Source organism: Centroberyx affinis, unplaced genomic scaffold (assembly GCF_046629955.1).
Source record: "Centroberyx affinis isolate AG114_WGS23_722 - 3 ecotype Tasmania unplaced genomic scaffold, CSIRO-AGI_Caff_v1 ptg000131l_1, whole genome shotgun sequence".
Lineage (NCBI taxonomy): Eukaryota > Metazoa > Chordata > Actinopteri > Beryciformes > Berycidae > Centroberyx > Centroberyx affinis.
In genome coordinates, this window is record NW_027278831.1 from 804,801 (window position 1) to 826,599 (window position 21,799).

The 21,799-nt window shown below is 39.8% G+C and overlaps 1 protein-coding gene across 1 annotated transcript in view; it reads left to right on the top strand.

Moving 5' to 3' along the window:
* Positions 1 to 6,728: 6,728 nt before the first annotated feature.
* Positions 6,729 to 21,799, top strand: part of LOC139653536 (rab GTPase-activating protein 1) — a gene marked incomplete at its 3' end in the record, with an annotated part of 35,770 nt that continues 20,699 nt past the window's right edge. The window contains exon 1 of the mRNA XM_071530403.1: positions 6,729 to 6,833. The remainder of the gene's footprint in view (positions 6,834 to 21,799) is intronic.

The following is a 21,799-nucleotide window of genomic DNA, read 5'->3' on the forward strand; positions in this document are numbered from 1 at the left end:
TCCTTTGCCACCAAACCCTAACCTTCTGTTATTGACTTGACCCATGAAAAAGTACCTTTCAAACAGTAGTTGACCTGCCAGTGCTTGCTTTGGTGATAACTGCAGTGCATTAATTAATTGCCTTGTATAATTGGCCTCTTGATTTTTCTTGGTTATATAGTAAAAAAAAAAATTCTTACATCATCATTGAAAGGTCTTACTTGAAATTACCGTATGTAATTCTCCACGGGAACAGCAGAAAGTAGAAAATGTATTGGATTAGAAAGTGAGAACTACATATCTTGTAGCTGGTCAGCACACTTTTCAATCACTTTGTGTATGTTCTCACATCCCCATCGTCCAAAAAAAAACCTTATTGGCTAAATTAATAAAGTAGGTACTAAGTGAAAGCGGAGATCATCTTGTTTTTTCACAAAGACAGTGGCATTATCATCTAATGTTTGAAGTTACTGTCTGTGTGTATTTGTCTCTGTGCATGGCAAGGCATTTGTTGTGTGCAGGCTCCAAGCTGCCTTGCATGGGAATGCCTTCTCGCAGCTTGAGACCACTGGTTTAGGTTATAGCTTTTGTTGTAGTGCTACACCACACATTTTGTTTGGTTAGGGTTAGGGTTAGGGTTAGGGTTAGGGTTAGGGTTAGGGTTAGGGTTAGGGTTTAATGGGATTCCCAGAGATATTCAAGAGATCTAGGTTATAATACTGGTGAAAATGGGTAAAATACTGTTTCAAAACCCTTCCCAACCCACCGAGAAAAACAAACTGCAGAAAACAGTCTGCCAGGCCTGCACTCTGTTAATAGTCAGACAAGCGCCTGTCTTTGTCCTTGTTGTGAGTCACATGATCTTTAAACTTTGACCTCCAGATTCACTCGTGCTTCATGGGATCACAGAATACAATGATGCACAGTCACAACACAGTTTGTAGATGTTCAGCTGGAGTTTATTGGAGGTCAACGGGGAAGGCAACAAAGTGAAGTTTGTTTGGTAGTTTTTGATGACTGCACAATACTATGTATTCCTGAGCAGTCTGAGTATTATTTACATCCATAGAAAACTCCCTTTAAATTTGCTTGATTTCTTAGTTGACTCATGTAACTGAAGAATACAAATTTAATGTTTTTTGGAACAGGTGAAGAAATCGTGTTTTTAGCTGGGGATGAAGCTCTTTTGGTAGATCTGCTTAGACTTTCTTTACAAACCATACTAACTTACAGTCAAGCTTAAAAAATATTGTTTTAATGTTACCTGTAGAGGTACTCGCATTTAATCCTGCTGACTATAAAGGAGCAGTCTCGTTGCTCTCACATACAGAAACACACACACGCATGCACATAGATGGACAGCCACCCACACACACACACACACACACACACACACACACACACACACACACACACATACAGTATTGTGGCCTTTCTCTCCTAGGTGTTCTAAAGAACTAAAAATTGGGCTCTACCATGACTTTGGTCCATGTTCTCTGACAATGCATAGTATCTCCTGTTCTGCTTCAAGAGGTGTTATATTTTGCATGAGAACGTGAATGTGACCTGAGAAACTGAACATGGAAATTACATTCATGTCGGCCCATGGCATTTTCTCTGCACTGCAATCCAATCATCATTTACGGGCAATATGTTTAGGGGTTACGTATGTACACAATATTCAGTGGTTGTGCATGATGTTTTGGTTTTATGTACCAAGCTAAAGCCTGCAAAAGTGAGGGACACCACTTCTTGTGTTTCTTCATGCTTTGTCTTTGTTCAACTTTTTAAAAGTTTAGTTTGTTTTCTTTTAAGCATTGCTAACTTCTGTGAAGTTGTTTGTCAAGGTATTTTGTATCAGGATCTCTGTTATTCTTGTTTCGTTTGTTATATTTTACATCAGAGAAATGAAACTGATCGTCTTGTCTAATGTTTATCTGTGTTTGCTGGTCATCAGACACGCGCTGTTGTTGTCCAATACACGGTAATTCACCAAAGTCCAGTTCACTGTAACTGTGCAGTATGAGTAATTTCCATGCAGTCCAGCCTTGCCTCATTCCCTTCATGGATCTGAGGCAACTTGTCATGTGTGGCTTATTCTTAATGACTTTAATAAACAGCATTAAAGCATTTGACTATTTTAAATATACAGGACTTAAAGTTATGAAGACTCCTCTGAGTTTGTTTACACCTATTCTAAATCTTATGAGATTTGTGTAGAATGAGTGGATGAGGGTAGACTAATGGTTGATTCTTTGGAGCTCCCTCTTGATCTCTAACGCCCTCTCACCGCAGCTAACTCTGAAAAACATTTCACGAGAGGGAAGCATTAATGTCTTTCCCCTCAGATTATATATCCTCAGTCCCATTTTAGAGGATGGCAAAGAGAATGGCTGTAAAGAATATGAGGAACGCGTATTGAGTTTCAAGCGATAACTTTATGAAAACATAATGAATAACGAAATGACGGACTGGTGACCTTTCCAGGTTTTGTCTCCCTCCCTTCCACCCAAAGCTGTATGTGCTGGAATAGACACCAGCCCCCCGCGGCCCTGAAAAGGATTAAGCGGGTGGAGAAAGCGAATGAATGAATAGCGAATTTATCTTTTGCGATCTTTTTCTGGGGTGGACTGAAGAATGCAGTGTGACTTTCTGTATTAAAACACTTAGGAAAGACTCTCCAGTGTTTAGCAGGGTATATTTCTGAGAGGAAGGGGGCGAGAGCTGCCTGCAAGGATTGAACATGCTCCCAGTCATTAATTTAGCTCAGCTACCTACTGTTGCTCTGCATCTGTTTACAACTTCACCTTTGAAGTCATGTAATGTAAGTGCCATGTTGTGTACAGTACAATCAATCCCTGCAATTTAAGGACACATTTTTATTATTTGTTTTCCACATTCTTCAACTAAAACTATGGAAGGGGGTTAGGTGAGGCTTGGTCAAGTTGAGGAATAGGAGTTCTTCTCTTGTAATTCTGGTTTCTTCCATTAGAGGGGGCTAGATCCTTGTCTGTCTGAAATGCTCAGGGAAGGCTTGTGTTGCTTAGCTACTTTGGCTATCTGTATATTCATCACTTAAAATATGGCTCAGTCTGTGGAAGTATTTACATGAATTTAACTTGCTGACAACGGACCTGTTCACGCAGACGCATAAAAATGGGTCAAAGTGTGACGCTGATTATATTGTTTGCCAATGTTTACTTTGCCAGTGTTTCTTTTTGCCTTTCAGTATCAATATTAGCTTTGCTGTTTCTGTCCTCATGGGAAAGAGCTGGATACTATGTACGAGCACTATTGTTGTGAGTATTGAGCTCATGTCAAAGTGATACTCCCAGTTTCCTTTTAAGTGTCTATGGAGCACTGCTGTAGTGGTTGATTGCACTGCACTAATTCCCACCCCATCACTGCCAGCGGTTCTCATGCACTCCGCCGGTGAGTGCCCCCCCCCTCCCTCTTTCTCCCCCTCCTCCTCCTCCCTCCCTCCCTCCCTCCCGCATCCTGCGTCATGCATGCAATATAGTCCCTCTTGTGATGGCGGAGGAGTAATGACGATTCTGTAGTTGTGATACAACACACCCAGCGCTGTAAGAGTTCTGCACATGCCCACTGTGTGGCCACGCCAAGTACTGAAGTTTGCCTGCAGCATTTTACTTGTTTGCTCATGAAAATGAATTATTGATTAACAGAGATTATATTATTATACTATTATTGTTATTACCACATTTGGTTGTTGTTGTGGTATTTCCTTCTTGGTATTCTAAGTCTGCTTCTTCATTTTGAATTTTGAAAATTTGCTGAAATTTGTTGAAATTTTTTATTAGCCAAGAAATTGTCTCATTATTCTATATTATATGGAAAAAAAAGCCTGTTTGTTGATTGTGGAACATATGACGGAACTGATGTTTTCTGACTATTCATGTCTGTATTAGACATTTTATTTGCGAATCTATTGTTCGATTGAAATGTAAATGAACTATTAAGAGATGGTACACATCCGTCATTGTATACAGTCTGGCACCATCATTAGATGGACTTATAGTATAGACGCTCATTTATACAACCTGTGATAATCAGATATATTTAAATGTTTAAATTAATGGGACAGTTGTGTAATGTTTCAGAATGAGGAAAATAAAATCCTTAAGAGACAGCATATCTAAAATGTCCCCATAATGAATAATACTGTTACGTATTCCATTTATTTCCTTGGAAATATCACATTGTGAAAGGTTTCCCTTTTACCTACTGTACGGTCATACAGGACAGGGATAGGTCTACTCTATGATGATGTATGTGCTATTGATGACTGATGACCTATGATGATGTTTTATGGCCAAACTGTTTGAGTATTGATTGGTTGACTGATTGATTGATTCTTCTGTATATTTTCTGGTTTGTCCACCTGTATTACACTGACTTACAGACAGCTTGGCCAAGCAGCATAGCATTTTGCTTCTGTGTTGAACTGACAGATGGAACTAGAAGAAGGAGATTTCAGCACCTGAAATTGCATGCTCCAATAAATGAACAACAAATAATGTTTATGGGTGTCTTGTCTTTTTTTTGTGTGACTCTCTGATTAAGACAGGTGGCTTCACACATACACAACCAAGGCAGCTGTCTCAGGCCTCGAGACCAGAGGAACGCAAAAGGCCGTATGAAGAATAATGAATTATGATTGCACTTTATTTCCATTATTCATAATTAATGTGCACTCAGTTCAGTGAGTTTCCTCTTGGCACCTTGTAATGTTTACACTGGGGCCATATTGGTGTGAAGACTTGACTCCTGACACACTGACTGGCTCTATGGATACTAACACTGTCTCAGCAGTTATGTAAACAAATGAGGCCTCTGTGACACTCACACATTGTTTGAAATTCACTACAGCCACAGCCTGCACTGTACAGGACTTCAACTTCGCTCATGGCTCTGTGGTTTCCTGGTCAGAAAGACATTTACTGTGTGTGGAACCTCTCTCTTTCTTTCTTATTGTGTTTTATTCAATTGGAAATTAAATGAATCATGTGGATTTATATTGACATTTAATAAGGAAAACAAGGAGGCCAACTAAACACAAGGGGGTGACAAAGCAGAGAGTCGGTATAGGTCAACATGGCCAGACCAATGGGAAACATCAGGGAGTGGAAAGTGAACAACCAGAGTTGAACTGCCCTTTAGAAATGCTGTTAACACCCAGCTACGCCCTTACAACTGCTCAGTGGCCTGTGTGTGTGTGTGTGTGTGTGTGTGTGTGTGATATGTACAGCCCTCCCTCCCCTCCCTTTTAGTGACTTAGACTACATTGTTATTCAATTCATCAGGTCAAATGATGGTTAAAAAAGGAGGAGGAGAGAGTTTTGTGGCTGATGGATAAACCTGGTGAAACACTTTGATGAAACCAGCCTTGACAGGTCGGGCAGGAAGGCCGAGCCTGACCAAAACAGAACAGGACCAGTGGGTGTTCATCACAGCTGACAAGGGAAATGGTGGTGGTGGGGGGTGTTGAGAGCTGTTTCCCTTCACTTTTCTCCTCAAAATCAGTTGTAGCATGTGTTTAAAAAGGTGGGTGCTACTACCAAGTTGCTCCCTGAACAGGTCCAGTTATAAATGTGTGCTTGTCTATCAGATTAACCTGAGTCTGAACTGTCGAGGCAACAGCCTGTGATTCCATGAAACTAATTGTAATCTCAGGGTTATTAGAGGGTGACTGTCTCACCCTGACCAACAATTTCATACTCAGGGGAAAATATTTACATTTTGATCGGATTACAGAGATTAGATTTTGCACACAGAGAAGTATCGTGGAACTCAATTTGGATCTGGCATCACGGATGAGGCTACTTCCTCTTTCAGTTAACACCTTTCCTATTTGATTACAGTTACGGATTGACATAGCATCGGTAGACAGCATCGCTGCATTGCATATTGCTTTATGGAGTCATGGCTTATATTACAGCTGGATGACATATAGTTATGGATATAATGACATGTTGTGTGTATGTATGTGTAATAACCAATGAAAGACCTAATGGAGCTTGTAATAACCATGCCTTGATAACGTGCCCTCCCTCTCTCTCTTTATGTTAGGCTACTGTAATGTTTGAAAGCCAGTGGCAGTCGCACCTGCGAAAGACGACTATTGTAATCCAATAAAAAATAGGATAGGCCTACTATACAAATATCAAGTCCCTCTACTAATATTACAGTGATATCATAGCAGATGAAAATACCATTAAGTAGCCTACCATAATAAGGTCACTGTAATTCACTCTTGATTCCCACATTCCACAAAGAATATTATATGGAATATTATAAGAAAATTGTTTTTTCTAGGGCGGGCATGGTGTTTTTGCTGGGCCGAGGACGAAAGAATAGGCGAAACAGTTTAAAACAAACATTTTGATTGAAATGGGTGCAGTTGGGTGGTTACATCCAGGATGCATGCCGAAATGAGAATTGCATTTGGAGAAAGTGTTACATCGTGTCCTGTTAAGTAACTACGCCTGTGAACAAGGAAGCCCTAAACTGACAAATTCCGGCATACAACTTGACTTCCGTTAAACAGTATGATGACGGCGTGAACCTGGGTTTAGTCTAGAGTCAACTTTCTGCATAAGACATGTTGAAATCTTAAAAACTACTTATTGTATTCGAGCATCCTTGTCATTAGGTAATGCCACCCCTCCTTCAGCACAAACGAGGGGCACTGACAGACGCATGCGCAGTGCCAGTGTCAGTGGGTTGGTTGGGGTTGTGTTTACAGCTCGGCTGGATGCTGTTGCTGCTGATGTTACTAGACAGTGCAATGTTGTGCCAACCGCCTTTGGAATAAATACAAGTGTGGGAAAAAGGTAAGCTGTCTTACACTTACATCTGGCTTTATCCTCAAAGATAAACACGACTGTCCGTGCCGTTGTGGACAAAATTAGCTTCTTTTTATTGGCTGGAACTGTCACGTTAGCATGGCTAGCAAACGTTAGCCAGCTCTGTCTCTGAGTAACGTTAAGCTATATAGCCACAGTAACATTAATGGCCTGTTTCAGGGCTTTCTCCAGCGAGGGCCAAGCAAGCGGTTTTACCCAACACATTACTGCGACCACTTATGCTTAGCAGTTTGCATTCATTGCTTTTATAGGGACGCTATAGTTGCATTAACACACCATATAGCTAAACATTTCTTGTCGGACTTTGCATCGATGACTGGCTAGCTATCGTAGCTAGTTGGGTTGGCAAGGACTAACTAACTAGGTTAAGGCACTACTAGAGCAACATTAGGCTAGCCTAGGGAGCAAAATTGACTTAACGTTGGATAAGTTGTGTATCTGAGAGTTATGCGGTTGAAATGAATCGAGGCCCCATGAGGTTTCCCTTACACATTAATGCATTAACATGCGCCTTGTATCCAGATTAGGGGTGCTCTGAAAAGTCGACTAATCGACAGATCGACCTGAAAGCCACTAATACTCCACAGAACTGTTGTATTTGTAAATCAATGAATAAGCCCGCTAAAGTACCTTTGACTATGGTAAATGTATCTGGACATCCTTTAACAATGCATTGTTCTCTAGATTGGTAGCCCTATTGTAAACTTTTAAGTCAACTGTTCATATTTCAGCATAAAATTGAATGACAGCTGGATGTGCCCTGCCTATTTCTTGTTTTTACTATCAGGTTTCAACATTACTGTGTATAGACTAGTACTGTATGGTCTATAGTTACAGAGAATTTGTGACAGGTTTGCCTATTCTTCAATAATCTACAGCACACTGTGCCTGTCATCATGCCTATCATGTCAAAAGGTCAAACCTTCTGCTTGCAGTGTAATTACAATGGTAGTTTAACACACACAAATACAACACAAAATCAACTTCTTAGCAAATTTTGACATTTAATAAAGAAATACATGAAATTAGAACAGATGAAGCCATTGAATCATTTGATTTGCACATTTATAGCTCAACATAATTTTAGTTTGGCTTAATAAAACAGAAACAGTTCTGTTTGACTCCCTTGATGAGCCTTTTTGCCTGGATTATAAATTATATAATATATATTATATCTTGGTGTGAAATACACAGCAGTTAATCAGTTGTCTATTGCGGTGTCCTGTTTACAGGAAATGAAATCATAGTCAACCACGGCCTGGACATCTTTTCAAGAAGTGCTGGGCCACTCATTTCTCATTAGCTACTCATTTCAAAAGTAATATTATTTTACTTATGATTAGTATTATTACTATTAGCAGTACTTTGTTACACTACTTGTTATATTACCTTCCTGTTAGGCTTCCAAAATTGGTTATTGCTTCCTCTCTTACCTTCAGAAATCAGGATAACTTGCTGCACCTTTGTGCTTCTGTGTGGATGATGAGGAGAACCAAATATCATGAAGTCTAGCGTTCTTGTCACACTTTTGCTTGACAAAGTAGTGTGAATATTTCCACCCAGAAATAAAAACTACTTTTCTACCATTACTCATTGAAGTTAGCTTAGTTTGTGCGCACGTCAACTGAGAGGACATAAACTAGCAGTTAAACAAATTGGGCAGTGGAGGTGGGATAGAAGTTTTGGATAATTTGCTCTGATATTTAGAGGGGATCATAACTTAAGTAACAACTTATTTTTAGCTGCGACCAGCAGGTAGTATAGGTCACTCTGTCAGTCGGTCGGTCCCAAAAGTTAAAAACTTTACTGGACACTTTGGAGGACACAGCAATAAAGACTCTGAGTCTGAGTACTGCATCATTCCAGGTTTTAATCCAGAGTGAGTAAATTTAGTGGCAAACTGGTCACAGCTTATCAAAAATTGCGTGCTTGTTTTGATGGGCGAGTGTGTGGTGGGTGGTAATGTGTTCTATTCTTTTTAATATGGGCGAAATGTATTCTCTCCTTTGTGGATCATCTTTGTGTGCTGCAGAGGTAAAATCCTGGCATGCACTTAATAGAGAATAAAAGTTATCATACCCCCCCTCCCGGTCTTTGCGTTCAGAGCTCAGTGAGCCGAGGCTTTACCTCTCCAGAGGGAATTTAATATAAAATTCCAAAGTCATTTGTATCACACAGTGGTTGCATTTCCATCTAAAGTGTCTTCCTCAACTGATTATAATTAATTCTGTGCTTGTAAAGATGAAATATTGCAATATTCCTTATTGTATATTGTAACTTGCAGCATTATCTATCAAAAATGAGTCTTCTGCAGTTAATTATTCATTAGTAATTGTTTGTATTTGTGCACTAATCAGCTGCTTTCAAAAAACTAATTCTGAGTGGCAATGACATTTCTACTCCCATTGTACAGCAAATGTACTCAGCTGTGACCCCAAAACTGAGATGCGTATGGAACCATGAGTTTTGCGCACTATTCCACCTCTGTACTTTATATATTGGCTCACGCTGTCAAGTTTATTGAGCACAATTAAGTTTAAAAACTGAAAAGCTCCAAGGGCATTGGACTGAGTAATGAAGTACAAAAGACAGAAGTTAAATAGTTATAGAGACAATAAAACTGTAAGGGTCTAGGGATGCAGCGATTAACCAATGTCACTATTAACTGTGCTTAATGCCATGATTTTCTGACCAGAAGCATTTTAGAAGCTACAGTATCTCTGTCTATGGTTCTCTGCTCTTGAATGCAGCCTCAGTTTTGGACAACATTGAGCCTGTCAAAACTTCTCATGAGAGTTAATCATGTTGTTTGGGTATTTGCACGGCAGAACTAACCACAAAATTGGTGGATTGTTTTGAATCGCATAGCGCTGATCTTGATGGTGCTGGAATTGTGACAGTTTGCTGAAAAACAGTAGGCTAATGGTTTTTTGCCGGGTCACTATTAGCCTACTCCTGCGGCGATTCACACTCTAATGATCACAAATAACACTGATCTGCACGGGATTGAAATCACTGAATCAGCCCGATTTAAAACCTGCATTACCTGACCACCTCTAATAATATTAATGCTGTCCCGACAGGGCTATAGTAACCAGGAAAATAACCTACTGTTTTTCAGTGAACTCCCATGTCTGTCAATTCTAGTATCGTCTGGGTTGATGGTTCGAGATTCATGGGGTCGGACCTGGTTATTATGTTGCTATTACGATACCTATGTTTTAGGTAGTCAGTTCTTTCCCAGCACTGTGCAGGGTCAGTTTATTTATTCATGTTGTTAATGTTCGTATTCTTTGAGCCCACTGCGATGTGTGCTGCTCGTCTCATTGAACATGCGTAACTCAATGACCAAGGTGCACCCAAAATATTTTTTACCCTAAAATGTCAAGATAACTTAATAAAGTCCAAAATGTTTCTAACAAAAAAGTTGTGTCAGCAACAGACGGGGGCCGTGTTTTGAATGGGATTCTACCGTACTAAACGTATTACTATTTGCCATAGAGGTACATGTTGCATATAGTGTGTATGGTACGAGTAGTATCCCATTCTGAATGGGCGGCCCAGTGTTGTTTGGGACCTGCCATGATTCAGATTCTCCCGGAAACTAGTAAATGTCATTGACGTCACTTACCTCAAATGGGCCAGCATGCGCAGAAAGAGTATAGATATTCCAACCAAAGAAAGAGATCCGACTGAACCTTTACATGACAAGATTTTATCCATCGAACAGATTATAAAAGGTTTATATCACCTCTCTCAAATGGAATTCAATTTCATTTGGAATAGGCTTTATTCTCATTGAGGTTCTTACATCAGCCATTTTTAGCTATTATTCTGATATGCAGTTAGTGAGCCAAATGTGCCTGTGCCCTGCATTTCTATCTCTTGCATCCCTGTTCCTTTTTAATTTCCTGAAACTCGGGTATTACAGTAAAGGCTCATGGCAGGTGGTGCTGCGGGTGACATGTACACACACACACGCACACACACACACACACACACACACACACACACACACACACACACACACACACACACACACACACACACACACACACACACAAACACACACACACAACCCAGATTTGTCTGTATGCAAATATTTACTATATTAACAACTAACGGCACACGTACTGGGGGGGGGAAAGGTCAGTGCTGCTTAACATATCTTTGGTCTGTGCAGAATAAAGAACATAAAGACAAAATTTAGGAGACAAAATAGGCTATCTGCACACATTTATAGACAACAAATGCAAGAGGTGCACCGATACCATTTTTTTTTAAGAACATAGGCCTAGTTCACCTCTCACCATCCACATTCCATAATGAGCACTGATGGTCATTTTACGTGAACCAGCTTTAAAAAGTGGCTAAATGAATATGTTGTGCATGATTTTAATTCTGGGTCTAGGTCAGAGGAGGCAAAGTAGAGCTAGAAAGCACATGGATCTTCTCCACTTTTTCAAAAGAAGAAAAGTAGGATATGTGCTAGGTTTGGTTAAACAAGTGATTGATTATCCAATTATGGAAAGACAGCAAAAATCAGCCAGCTATGTGCTGGTGAGCTGACAACCACTAGTCGCCAGATGGACACTGGAGTGCTAGCTTGGTTGACATTTGACTTGGCTGTTAGCTTCATAGTTAGTTGCCTACAAGCTACGACTACGGCTACGAAACTCTTCATTGTTTACTAATGCAAAATGGCTTTTCAAAGACATTATGCTTTGCTTGAGTCATTGTTATGTTGAAACATTCTAAACAAAATGTCACTTGTCAGGTTCATCCTCACATTCAGCTGTTTATTTGGGCTGCTAAACATTAAATGCATTAAAAATGATTTTCCTCCACATGAAACATCTATATAAGGCTGGTGTTGTTTAATGCATTGCTTACTGTCAACAAATCCTCTGAAAATAACAAAATCAGCAATGATTTTGTTTTGCCAACAAGTCTCGTCCATGTAGCCGGTGCCCAATGAAGCCATGTCCCAGCAGCCATAGAACTCCATTGTATTAAAAAAACGATTAAAAACACGTCAAAGAGCCATGCTGCTGCTCTGGGCGGCATATTTCATTATCGCGATGCACCGGGCCAGCCGACTTTTTCCTCAAACAACTTAATAAGCCGACTGTAGACACGTTTGCGATCTCAGGAACGTAGTTCTGTAGCACCGAAAATAGTCCCCGGCGTAATGAAGAATTTGTTCCCATTTGAATTTGATTTGATAATAACTACAACAGCCTGACTTTTTGTGGTAACAGTTAGCGATTTTTAAAATTGAAACTATGTCTTTGTGAGGTGTATTTCAAGGTTTTTAGCTTACAATTGGAGCCAATGACTTCTGGGTGGACGGCTAAAAACGGTACGTGGGAAGTCAGAAAGTAACGGGAGTAGAGCAAACGCATTGTTGATTTTGTATTTTCATAGGATTTGTTGATGGTAAGCAATGCATTAAAAAAACCAGCCTTATCCTTTAAGGCCTCAAAATGTAAGAAAATCTAAGTAAGATTTAGAGCTTCTATATATTTATCTAATGCATAGTAGACTCCCACAGCCATTTAGAAAGGATGAGGCTTTTCACCCACGCCATGGCATGAGGATCTTTGTTATTACAGCAATGATGTAGCATGGAAAAATATCAGCTTTCTAAAAGAAGATGAGAGGTGAAATCATTTGCTTCCTAAAATATGTTATGCTTGAAGTCAAGTTTTCATATCTACCAAAACAAAAGTAGCTTATTATTAGGTTATAATAATATTATAAGTTAGTGAAATGTATAGAGGCACAACCCTAAATATACCACTTTGGTTTTTGGATTGGATTTAATCTGTTTTTTTTTTGTTTGTTTTTTTACAGTGCAGAGACAGATGAGGCGTTATGAGGACATACCGTATATCATATATAGCCTTTAAAGTTTGATAACTGTGTCTCTAATTTAAAGTTTGATAACTGTGTCTCTTATTTTTTGCACAACCTGAACTGAACAAGAGAGAGAGAAGAGGACAGAGACAAAAGAGATGAGGGGAGGAGAGAACAATTCAGAAGGAGAGGAGGGACACAGCAACAGATAGGACAGACAGCACACTACAATCACTGTAGGCCTGTAGTACAGACAGCTGTTCAAAGTCTTTACTATACTGCCTCATTTAGACCTATGTATGTTCATGTCAGAGTGCACCAGATTGATCCATTTAGCTGTTGAGATTTTAATAATTCTCTCCCAGGGAGTTTCCCCCTGGATCCCCCCCTACTATAGCTGCCTCCGGGCAGAGCCTCGAATATTCTGAAATCCTAACAACGCCCCGATACGCACCTGTCCTTGGGGGAGCTGGTTGATTCTCAGGAGGAGGGGCTTCAGCTATAGGGGGAGGAGCTTTTTTTTTCTTTTTTTTTTCTGTTACAGTGGCTGTGGGTGAGAAGGACAGTAGTTGGGGTCCAAAGCCTGGTAATGTATTCCATGACTAATAGAGGAGTTAAATATCATGATAGCACTACTGTGTTAGCAGATGTGGACAGTCACACCGTTCTCAGCTCTTGATATAATTATGTTCATTACTTAAAATTAAGGTTATGTTTGCTGATTCATTTTGGTTTCTGAGCTGCTGAGCAGGCTGTATGAAGCTAGAGGGTCAGCTGCCCCATTAGGCTATTGTTGTTGTGACCAGAAGCAAGGTTAGAAATTTTTAGATGTATTGATGTGAACTTGGGGTAAACCTAACTGTAGCTTCTGTAGATGAGAATGCATGTGACTTTTAGACACACATTGCTCATAATTTAGGTCAGAAAAATCAATGATTGCTTTAATGTTACTTTATGAGTTACTCTGGCACAGATATCGAAAAAAGAAATTACAGGAAAAGGAATTGCACATTTTGAGTCCTCAGCCTCTGTCTTTAATATGAATTAATTTTCCTCAAATTCTCTGAGGCCTCGTCCTTCAGACCTTTCAGCGCTCCTGGGAGGGAGTGAACTCTAACTTAGATCCAGCCTTATGAATCACTCATTTTCTTTTTCACTCATATTTGCTTATTAACCACTTGACCATTTGAACTTCATGATTCATGGGAATGATGAGACATAGTGATTTCATCATTGGGTGGACCAGTGATATTTTAGCCATTTTCTTAGATGGTAGGAAATCATGCAAATCATGGTAGCAAAGACTTGCTTCACGGATGTGGGTGCATAAACACACGCCATCATGTGAAGCCCATAAATTGGTGATCTGTTTTCAATGTGTGTCCCTGCTACTTCCTTTGCTGAAACCACAGCCAGTCTCATGAATTGCAAAAATCAAATGGTCACATGGTCAAGGAGTGAAAACAAAAATGAGTTGATGAATTCAGGCTACTGAGACCCCACTTTGGTAGGTTAATCTTCTTTTCATTCTAAAAGAAGATAACCATCTACCATTAAAAATTATTCCTGCTGTTACAAAATGATTGTAACAGTATAAAGCACAATGTGAAATGATTAGCCTAAATAGTCCTCTGAAGTGTTGCTGTCATTTCGTTGCTTGTGGATTAAATCTGGATCCATTGTTTTTTGCCTATGGCGAAAATGAATGGAATTTTTGGATCGCTCTGTTCTTAAAATGGGTGAAATAATGTAAATATAAATAACATAATGAAGTTATTACATATTTTAAGGTGTTACGGAATAAAAAAAAACCCGTTTTGTAACAACCCTGGGGCAGATGTTGCGTTATCCTCCTTACGGTCTATGTTATCCTTGCTTCACAAAGCCATGAAATGCTGGAATGCCAAGAGTGATTTTTTTTTTTTGCATTGCAGCTTCAAAACCCATCAGATTCCACCTCAACAAATAAAGAAATCATAATGGAGGAAGCTTTGAAATCAAAAATAGGCAATATTAACGTTGGACATGGTCGAAGTCAATCATTTTACACTAGGGTTGCAAAATTCCGGGAATTTTCAAAGTTGGAAACTTTCCATGGGAATTAACGGGAATTTATGGGAATTAACGGGAATTTATGGGAATAAACAGGAATAAACCAGGAATTTACTAAATTGAAGGTATGCTCTTAATAGGGAACTTAAATATAGTTGGGGAAAATATATTTTAGCATAATCCTGACTAAAACAACCAGATATCATGCAAGTACAGTTGAATATCTATGCTATTCCTCAATCACATGCACACATAGCACACTGCTTACTGCAGGGCTGTTGAGACCACGCCCCCTACATGCACTGTGCATTCCTGTGCATTTTTATTAATTTTTGAATGGGTTGGGTCGGGGGGATGAGTAATATTTAACTCAACATTCATGTTTTTGTTCTTCAATGAAAGAATTGATTGCTCAATAAAATATTTAACACTTGATAAAGTTCTACTTACAAAAAAATCTGTTTTAATTGTATTATTTTGGATGGATGTCTGCTTATAACAAAACAAATATTTATGCTTGGATATGATACCTTTCCATTAAATTACCCTCAATTCCCAGTTAATTCCCATTAATTCCCATTAATTCCCATTAATTCCCATAAATTCCCATAATTCCCATGGAAAGTTTCCAATTTGGAATATTTCCAAAATTCCCCAGCTTAACTTCCCATGGAAATTTACCGGAAACTTTCCGGAAATTTACCGGAAACTTTCCGGAAATTTACCGGAAATTTTCCACCCCATTTGCAACCCTATTTTACACCCCTGTTAATTTTCACGTTACACTGAAAGGGGGCGGGATCCTTATTTGGGCCAAAAAATGATGTCACGCTTGAGAGGACAATGATACCTTTGATTATTACAAAATATCAATGTTTACGTGAATGTAATTGCCTGTGGTTTTGAGAGTGAAACTGATTGATGAAGTTTCTGTTGCATTTCATTTTTAAAATGGACATGAAATGTTTTTCAAAAAGAGGATCTGCATCAGGCTGTCTTCGGTTAGTTCCAGTTTAGTGGTCTGGATGCAAGACACTGGGCTTGTTTTGTTATGAGGACATGCATACTTAACATTGTTTGTGTGTAGGCCTATATAGGAATACGCCTGCTCTTTCCTTTCACCATAGTATCAATGACACTAGCTTGCTTTCAATACCAGTTTCTAAAGGCTTAACACCCTTAACAACTGCACACACATGCACATACACATGCACATGCACATACTCACAGGTTTCAAATGTCCATAGTAAGCCATATTCCCATTCTTTCTACATAAAAGAGTAGAGATTTAGCATTGTCTATTATATAAATGTCTGTGTATTGCCACTCAGTGTGCAGCTCACTTCTCGCAGTGGAGTGATTGCTAGCACCCATTGCTGCATTTTCACAAGTTGCAGCCAAGCCTACAGTATGTGATCAAGTTGTTTTTTTTCTCAGTCATGTGAGATTGTTTTTGTTGTTTCAGTGTGAGAAATGCAGAGGTTTCCTTTCTGGACAGCCAACTGGGAGTCTGAGCTCTGCCATTGCCCTGAATTGAGATGGTTCTTAGGCACCCACACGGTACAAATACAATGTAAATCAGGGACTGCCTGTGTGTGCGTGGTGTGTTTGTGTGTGTGTGTGTGTACGTTTCCTCCATTTGTACAATGCGTGACTTGCCTATCCAGAGCTCCTCCTACCCTCTTTCTCTTTTTCTGTCTCTCCCCCTTTTCTTTTGTGCAGTACCTTGTGACTCACCTCTTGTTGGCTCAACTTTTTCTCTGTCATTCTCTCTCCTTTTTCTCTCTCTTCCTCCCCGCTATCTCTGCCTGGCCTGAAAATCACTGCTGTGAGGCTAGTCGAAAGGGACTGTGTTGCAAGCCTGAATGCTCTCTGGCTGTGTCTGGCTGTGTTCTTTCTCTCCCTTGTGAGGTGCATGCAGGGCCCAGCTGGCAGCCCAGAACAGCCAGTTCAGCTGGAGAGTGGAAGTGAGAAAAAAAACAAAAAACAAAAAAAGACAGGCAAAGTATTCCGGTGTGTACAATTTTACACATGGACTTACATAAGATAAGATTGTTACAGTTTCAGACGCTTGTGCTTCTGTTTTGTTTTTGTTTTGTTCAGATCAAGTTAAAAACAATCAAGGGTGATGTCTGTTTTGAAACCTGTTGTTTCAAGTATTGGAGTAGACTTTGGTTTAATTCAAGAGAATTCAAAAGAATTCATTTGGTTTAAGTCTGAGAAATAGGCTCTTGGTGTTTCTTGCTATTGCCTCTCTCAACATCTTCATGTTATGCGATAATCAATAAGGGAAGACGTTAGAACTACAGTGTCGCTTTGAGGAAATAAATCATTTACAAGAGCAGTGCTGGAACCAGAATTCATTTTCAGAACTGTTTCTGTTAGAAGTAAAGGGATCAGGACAAAATACTTGCCCATGTATCATTATCACCTATACCAGAGATGTCATCTTGTCCCTTCTCTTCCTGACCAGACACTGTAGACTACTGTAGAGGGGCCTTGTTGTCATGGCGACACGCACAACAGCGTTCCATCAGAGGAAACTGCTTCCTGCTGCATTAGCTCACTTTGTTCTCTTCTCTTCTCTTCTCTTCTCTTCTCTTCTCTTCTCTTCTCTTCTCTTCTCTTCTCTTCTCTTCTCTTCTCTTCTCTTCTCTTCTCTTCTCTTCTCTTCTCTTCTCTTCTCTTCTCTTCTCCTCTCCTCTCCTCTCCTCTCCTCTCCTCCTGCCTTCCCCCCACTTCCTTGCTTCCTCCTCCGTTAGTCCAGATAGATTACTGAGAAAGAGAAATCACACACAAAGAGATTTACATGAAAAGTTAAAAATACTTCAGTAGATACTTGAAAGGGAACAGGAGATTGGAGATTTAAAACAAACAATGGGAGTGATAGACACAAGAGACAGAGAGATGAAGAAATGGAGAGGGAGGGTGTGGCTGCAGGAAAAAAAGATTGAGAGGGAGTGAAGAAACATCAGTGTGTATTTCAGTTCTTGCTACTCTGTTTACTGCCTGTCTACTGCTCTGGTCTCAAGTAGCACAATGATTCAGATGTGTGAAAATGAAATTAAAAAAATACAACAATTTTGTTAAAATTCTGCAGGATTGTTGGCTCATGATCCCCGATATTTCCTCCAAGTTAGTGCATTTTGGACCCTTTTTAGCATTTAGACGATCTGCCTATGCTAATTTTTAACGATCAATAACTTGATGGGCAGTGGTTTGTGTGTCTTGTTGGCAGTGTACCACAGCACTGAAAAGGTTGATAACCAACGGTGTAGCTTGGCAGGGGCAGGGAGGAGGGCTGTTGCTGAGGCTAGGGAGGAAGGCAGGGTGACAAGGCAACCATTATGAGCCTGTTGGAGCCGCTAGCTAGTCAAAGAAATAGAGCAAGATGTTTGTGTGTGTGTGTGTGTGTGTGTGTGTGTGTGTGTGTGTGTGTCTGTGACTGAGTGTGTGGGTATGTGTGTCTGTGTGTGTGTATGCCAGCATGATACAGCTGCTTGTGTGTGTGTGTAGGCTATGTGTGAGCCAGCATGAAACAGTAGTTGCTTTTGTGTGTGTGTGAGAGAGAGAGAAAGAAACAGAGGATAGGAGAGAGAGGGAGAGGAAAGGAGAGAGAGAGGGAGAGAGGAAAGGAGAGAGAGAGAGGTAGAGAGAGAGTCTGAGCTCCATTGCAAAGAGTTGTTAGGTTTTTCAGCCTTTGCTACTTGAAACTGCTAGAAACTAGTGAAGCCAATATGCCATCTTTCTCAGATATCTGCATAACAAGTCTTTAAGTCTCAGCATTTATATTACTCAGTGATAAAACCTTAGAATTGGCCCAGGGGGGTCTTTTAGTCACTAAACACCAATCTAAGGATGGCTTACGGTGGCCAGGAAAACTGATTGCGCTCCCCAATTTCATCTCTGGCCAAACATCACATTTCACTGAGCTTTACATGATTTCCCTTGACTTTTATAGGGGGTTAGGTGTTATTGTCATAATCATAAGAGTGTTTGCACATGAACAGACTCAGGAGCACAAAATAAGGCTATTGGAACCTATTCAGTACTCACTCAGCAAGTAAAAGACACTATTAGAACTCATTCAGAGGCTTTATGCAAGGAAAGCATTAAAAAATGCCTAGATGGCACATTTCACAACTTATTTTGGTAATCAGGAAAAATAACAACTTATTGTGGGCTTCTCTAAGAGTTTAGTACACAGAGAAAACCTTGCTGTAGGTTTTTATGCAGGAGGAAGTGTTTCTTTATGGGGTTAATAATTGATAATTCTGGTTATTTTTCAACCTGGACCTTATTTTCCAAATTTTTGCCATCATTATGAGTGATTGTGTTCAAAATTTCATCACTAACTTTACAGTAGACCTTTATGTACTTCCAGTTTTCCAGCACTTTTAAAGTGCTATATATAAAAATGTAAGTGCTGTGCAAACAATAAATATCAAATAAAAGCCAATAAGGTAACATGTAAAAAGCAGTAAACATGCCAGATGTGAATTAAAACAAGATTTTATAACAATAAAATGGGCAAAAAAAAATTATATAAAAGCCTGCCTTGTATAAATGTGTTTTTGCATTTGAGTAAAATGTTAAAAATCAGTAAAGGCTTGTAGAATTCTATCAGCATTGTTAAAACATAAAATCCCTCTGACCTTTGCAGTGTTCCAAGTTAATAGAAATAGGACAAACTTTTTAGCATGTTGCCCAAGGTTTTACATGCATTTCAGACAACCCCTCTTACAGTAATAATAAATGACATTTTCATATAAATAACTTTTGCTAGGTTTTGCTACAGCCAATTGATATAACACAGTATTCATGTTTTTCCCAGGAAAAATACTCTGGTGCACAGGGAGTGATGCGGTTTACATTTATGGAAGCAGCTTGTTTGGAATAATTACAAGAACTGGGTAGTTAGTATGACTAGTGACCATGGCTGAACTGACAAAAAACCTACAGAAACTCAGACTTTAGCATGCTAAAAAGGAAAGTGACCGTCTCTGAGCCAAAAGTAGAGTGAACATCAGCATTGTCTTTCCAAGAAAAGCCCGCAAATTTACCTGAATGTCAAGCCCACCGCGGGACCCCACCTGTATGGTCTGATGAGGATGAGGATGAGGAAGAGGATGAGTTGTCTGTGGTGACTGAAACATTCTGTTGGAAAGATGGGAGTGAACCAGTGAAGAGCTATAGAGCCCAACCCAGATTCTCAAGCAATCTAATAAAACGATATTGCAAGGTTTCCCTTAAATAGGGCCATCTGTGGAGCACCGCCATAGTATTGTCACGGCCACAACAGTATCATAAATAATGAAAATTCAATTATGAAATCTTAAATCAATCCATAAAGCTGCGCCAATAAGCGCAAATGATGTTATGTCCCCTTTAAGATCACCCATGTCTAATACAGTAGTTTTGCAAGACTGTTACCCGGCAAAGAGGAAGAAGAAGAAGACGGGTCAGGCGGTCAGAAGGGTCGGCGCAGATACGCAGACATTTACAGCTGCTCCACTGGCCGCACACGCAGCAAGCTGCCGGATCTGAAACGGAGCCAGATAGGCGCCCCGACTTTGGAGATACACATGGTTTCTATTTTTGTCAGACTATGCAGCGGTCTGTTTGAGCCATATAAACGTATATAAATGCCAAGATTTTGCTTATTATATTCAATTATCATCATGTCAGCAAACAAAATAGAGAATACATGAACCAATGTCACTTAAATATATGTTAGAGATGAGGTTATCTATGGATAGCTGCTGAGAAGCTTCTATTTGGCGACAGTAGACCTACACTCTCAAAGGAAGTGACATATGTACTCCTATATGGTACATTAACGGTACAACTAGGGCGGAACAAGAACGGACCTGGTGTAGCAGCTTTAAGTGCTGTGCTGCAACTGGGCTGCAACAAGTTCGGATACGCAGATGTTATGCAGACTGTGTAGTTAAGGCCCACAGATGACCTTCAGACCTAGGGGAAACACTGGGTACTGTCAACAGTATCGACGGCCACTCTGAAATCTAAAATAATTAAAATGGAATATTCCCCGGCATCTGCTGTTAAAACAAGGTCATTGGTCACTGAGGACAGCAGAAAACCAGATTAGAATTTCTCAGTATTTTGTAGATGGGTCTGTAGTTTGCAGAAGACAAGGGATCAAGACTAGCAACTGATGTCAAGTTTATACTGTGTGGCATTTTGGGTAGTTGGCACTGTTTTCACATGAGGTCTGTGGCTGCATACCGGACAGGAGGGTGGCATAATGAGTAGAGAGATTGGCCTTGACATGGGGGTTTAGGCCCCCACATCAACAAGCATCTGCCTTGTTGAAGCGGGTGGATTGAACTACCGCAAAGTGAATTGACTATCAGATATGTTTCTTCACTCATATTTATATGGTGTCAGTTTATTGTACAATGACTCGTCCCACTTATTTTGGATCTAAACATCATCAACAAAAGTTCTTTTTCACAACAAACATTACATTGGCCGGTACGGCTCAGGTTGAAGAAGCAATCATATACACTGCAAGGCCAAACTCTTATGTTGCCTAATGGCAGAGAGTGGGTTTATTTACTCTTTAAATTAAAATGGGGTGCCTATGCAAAGCACAATTGAGTTTCTATATCTACACTTCACACAAGTTGCATTTTACAACATTTTGCGAATGTTATAAAAGTTTTTTGAATCGAGATTGCTGCAAAGATCAGTGTCCGCATCGGCTGATTCTTCTAATATGAGACTGTCAATTTGCATCCCTAGTGAATTGCATGCAGGCATCAGTTGTCAAAGTGTAACAATCATCTTCTGCTGCATCAGAGGCTACAGTACGTTACCCAGTATGTGGCCACAGTAATCCATCATTCCCTGTGACCCTGCCTTTCAACTCTATTTCTGCAACACAAGTGAAAAACAACACCCAAGAATTTTGGATGAACAACAATCATTTCTTTCCTCAGTTTGCTTTGAAACAAGCAGAAAGTGAAAGGAACAAGCCAAAGCTGTCAGTTTATGTT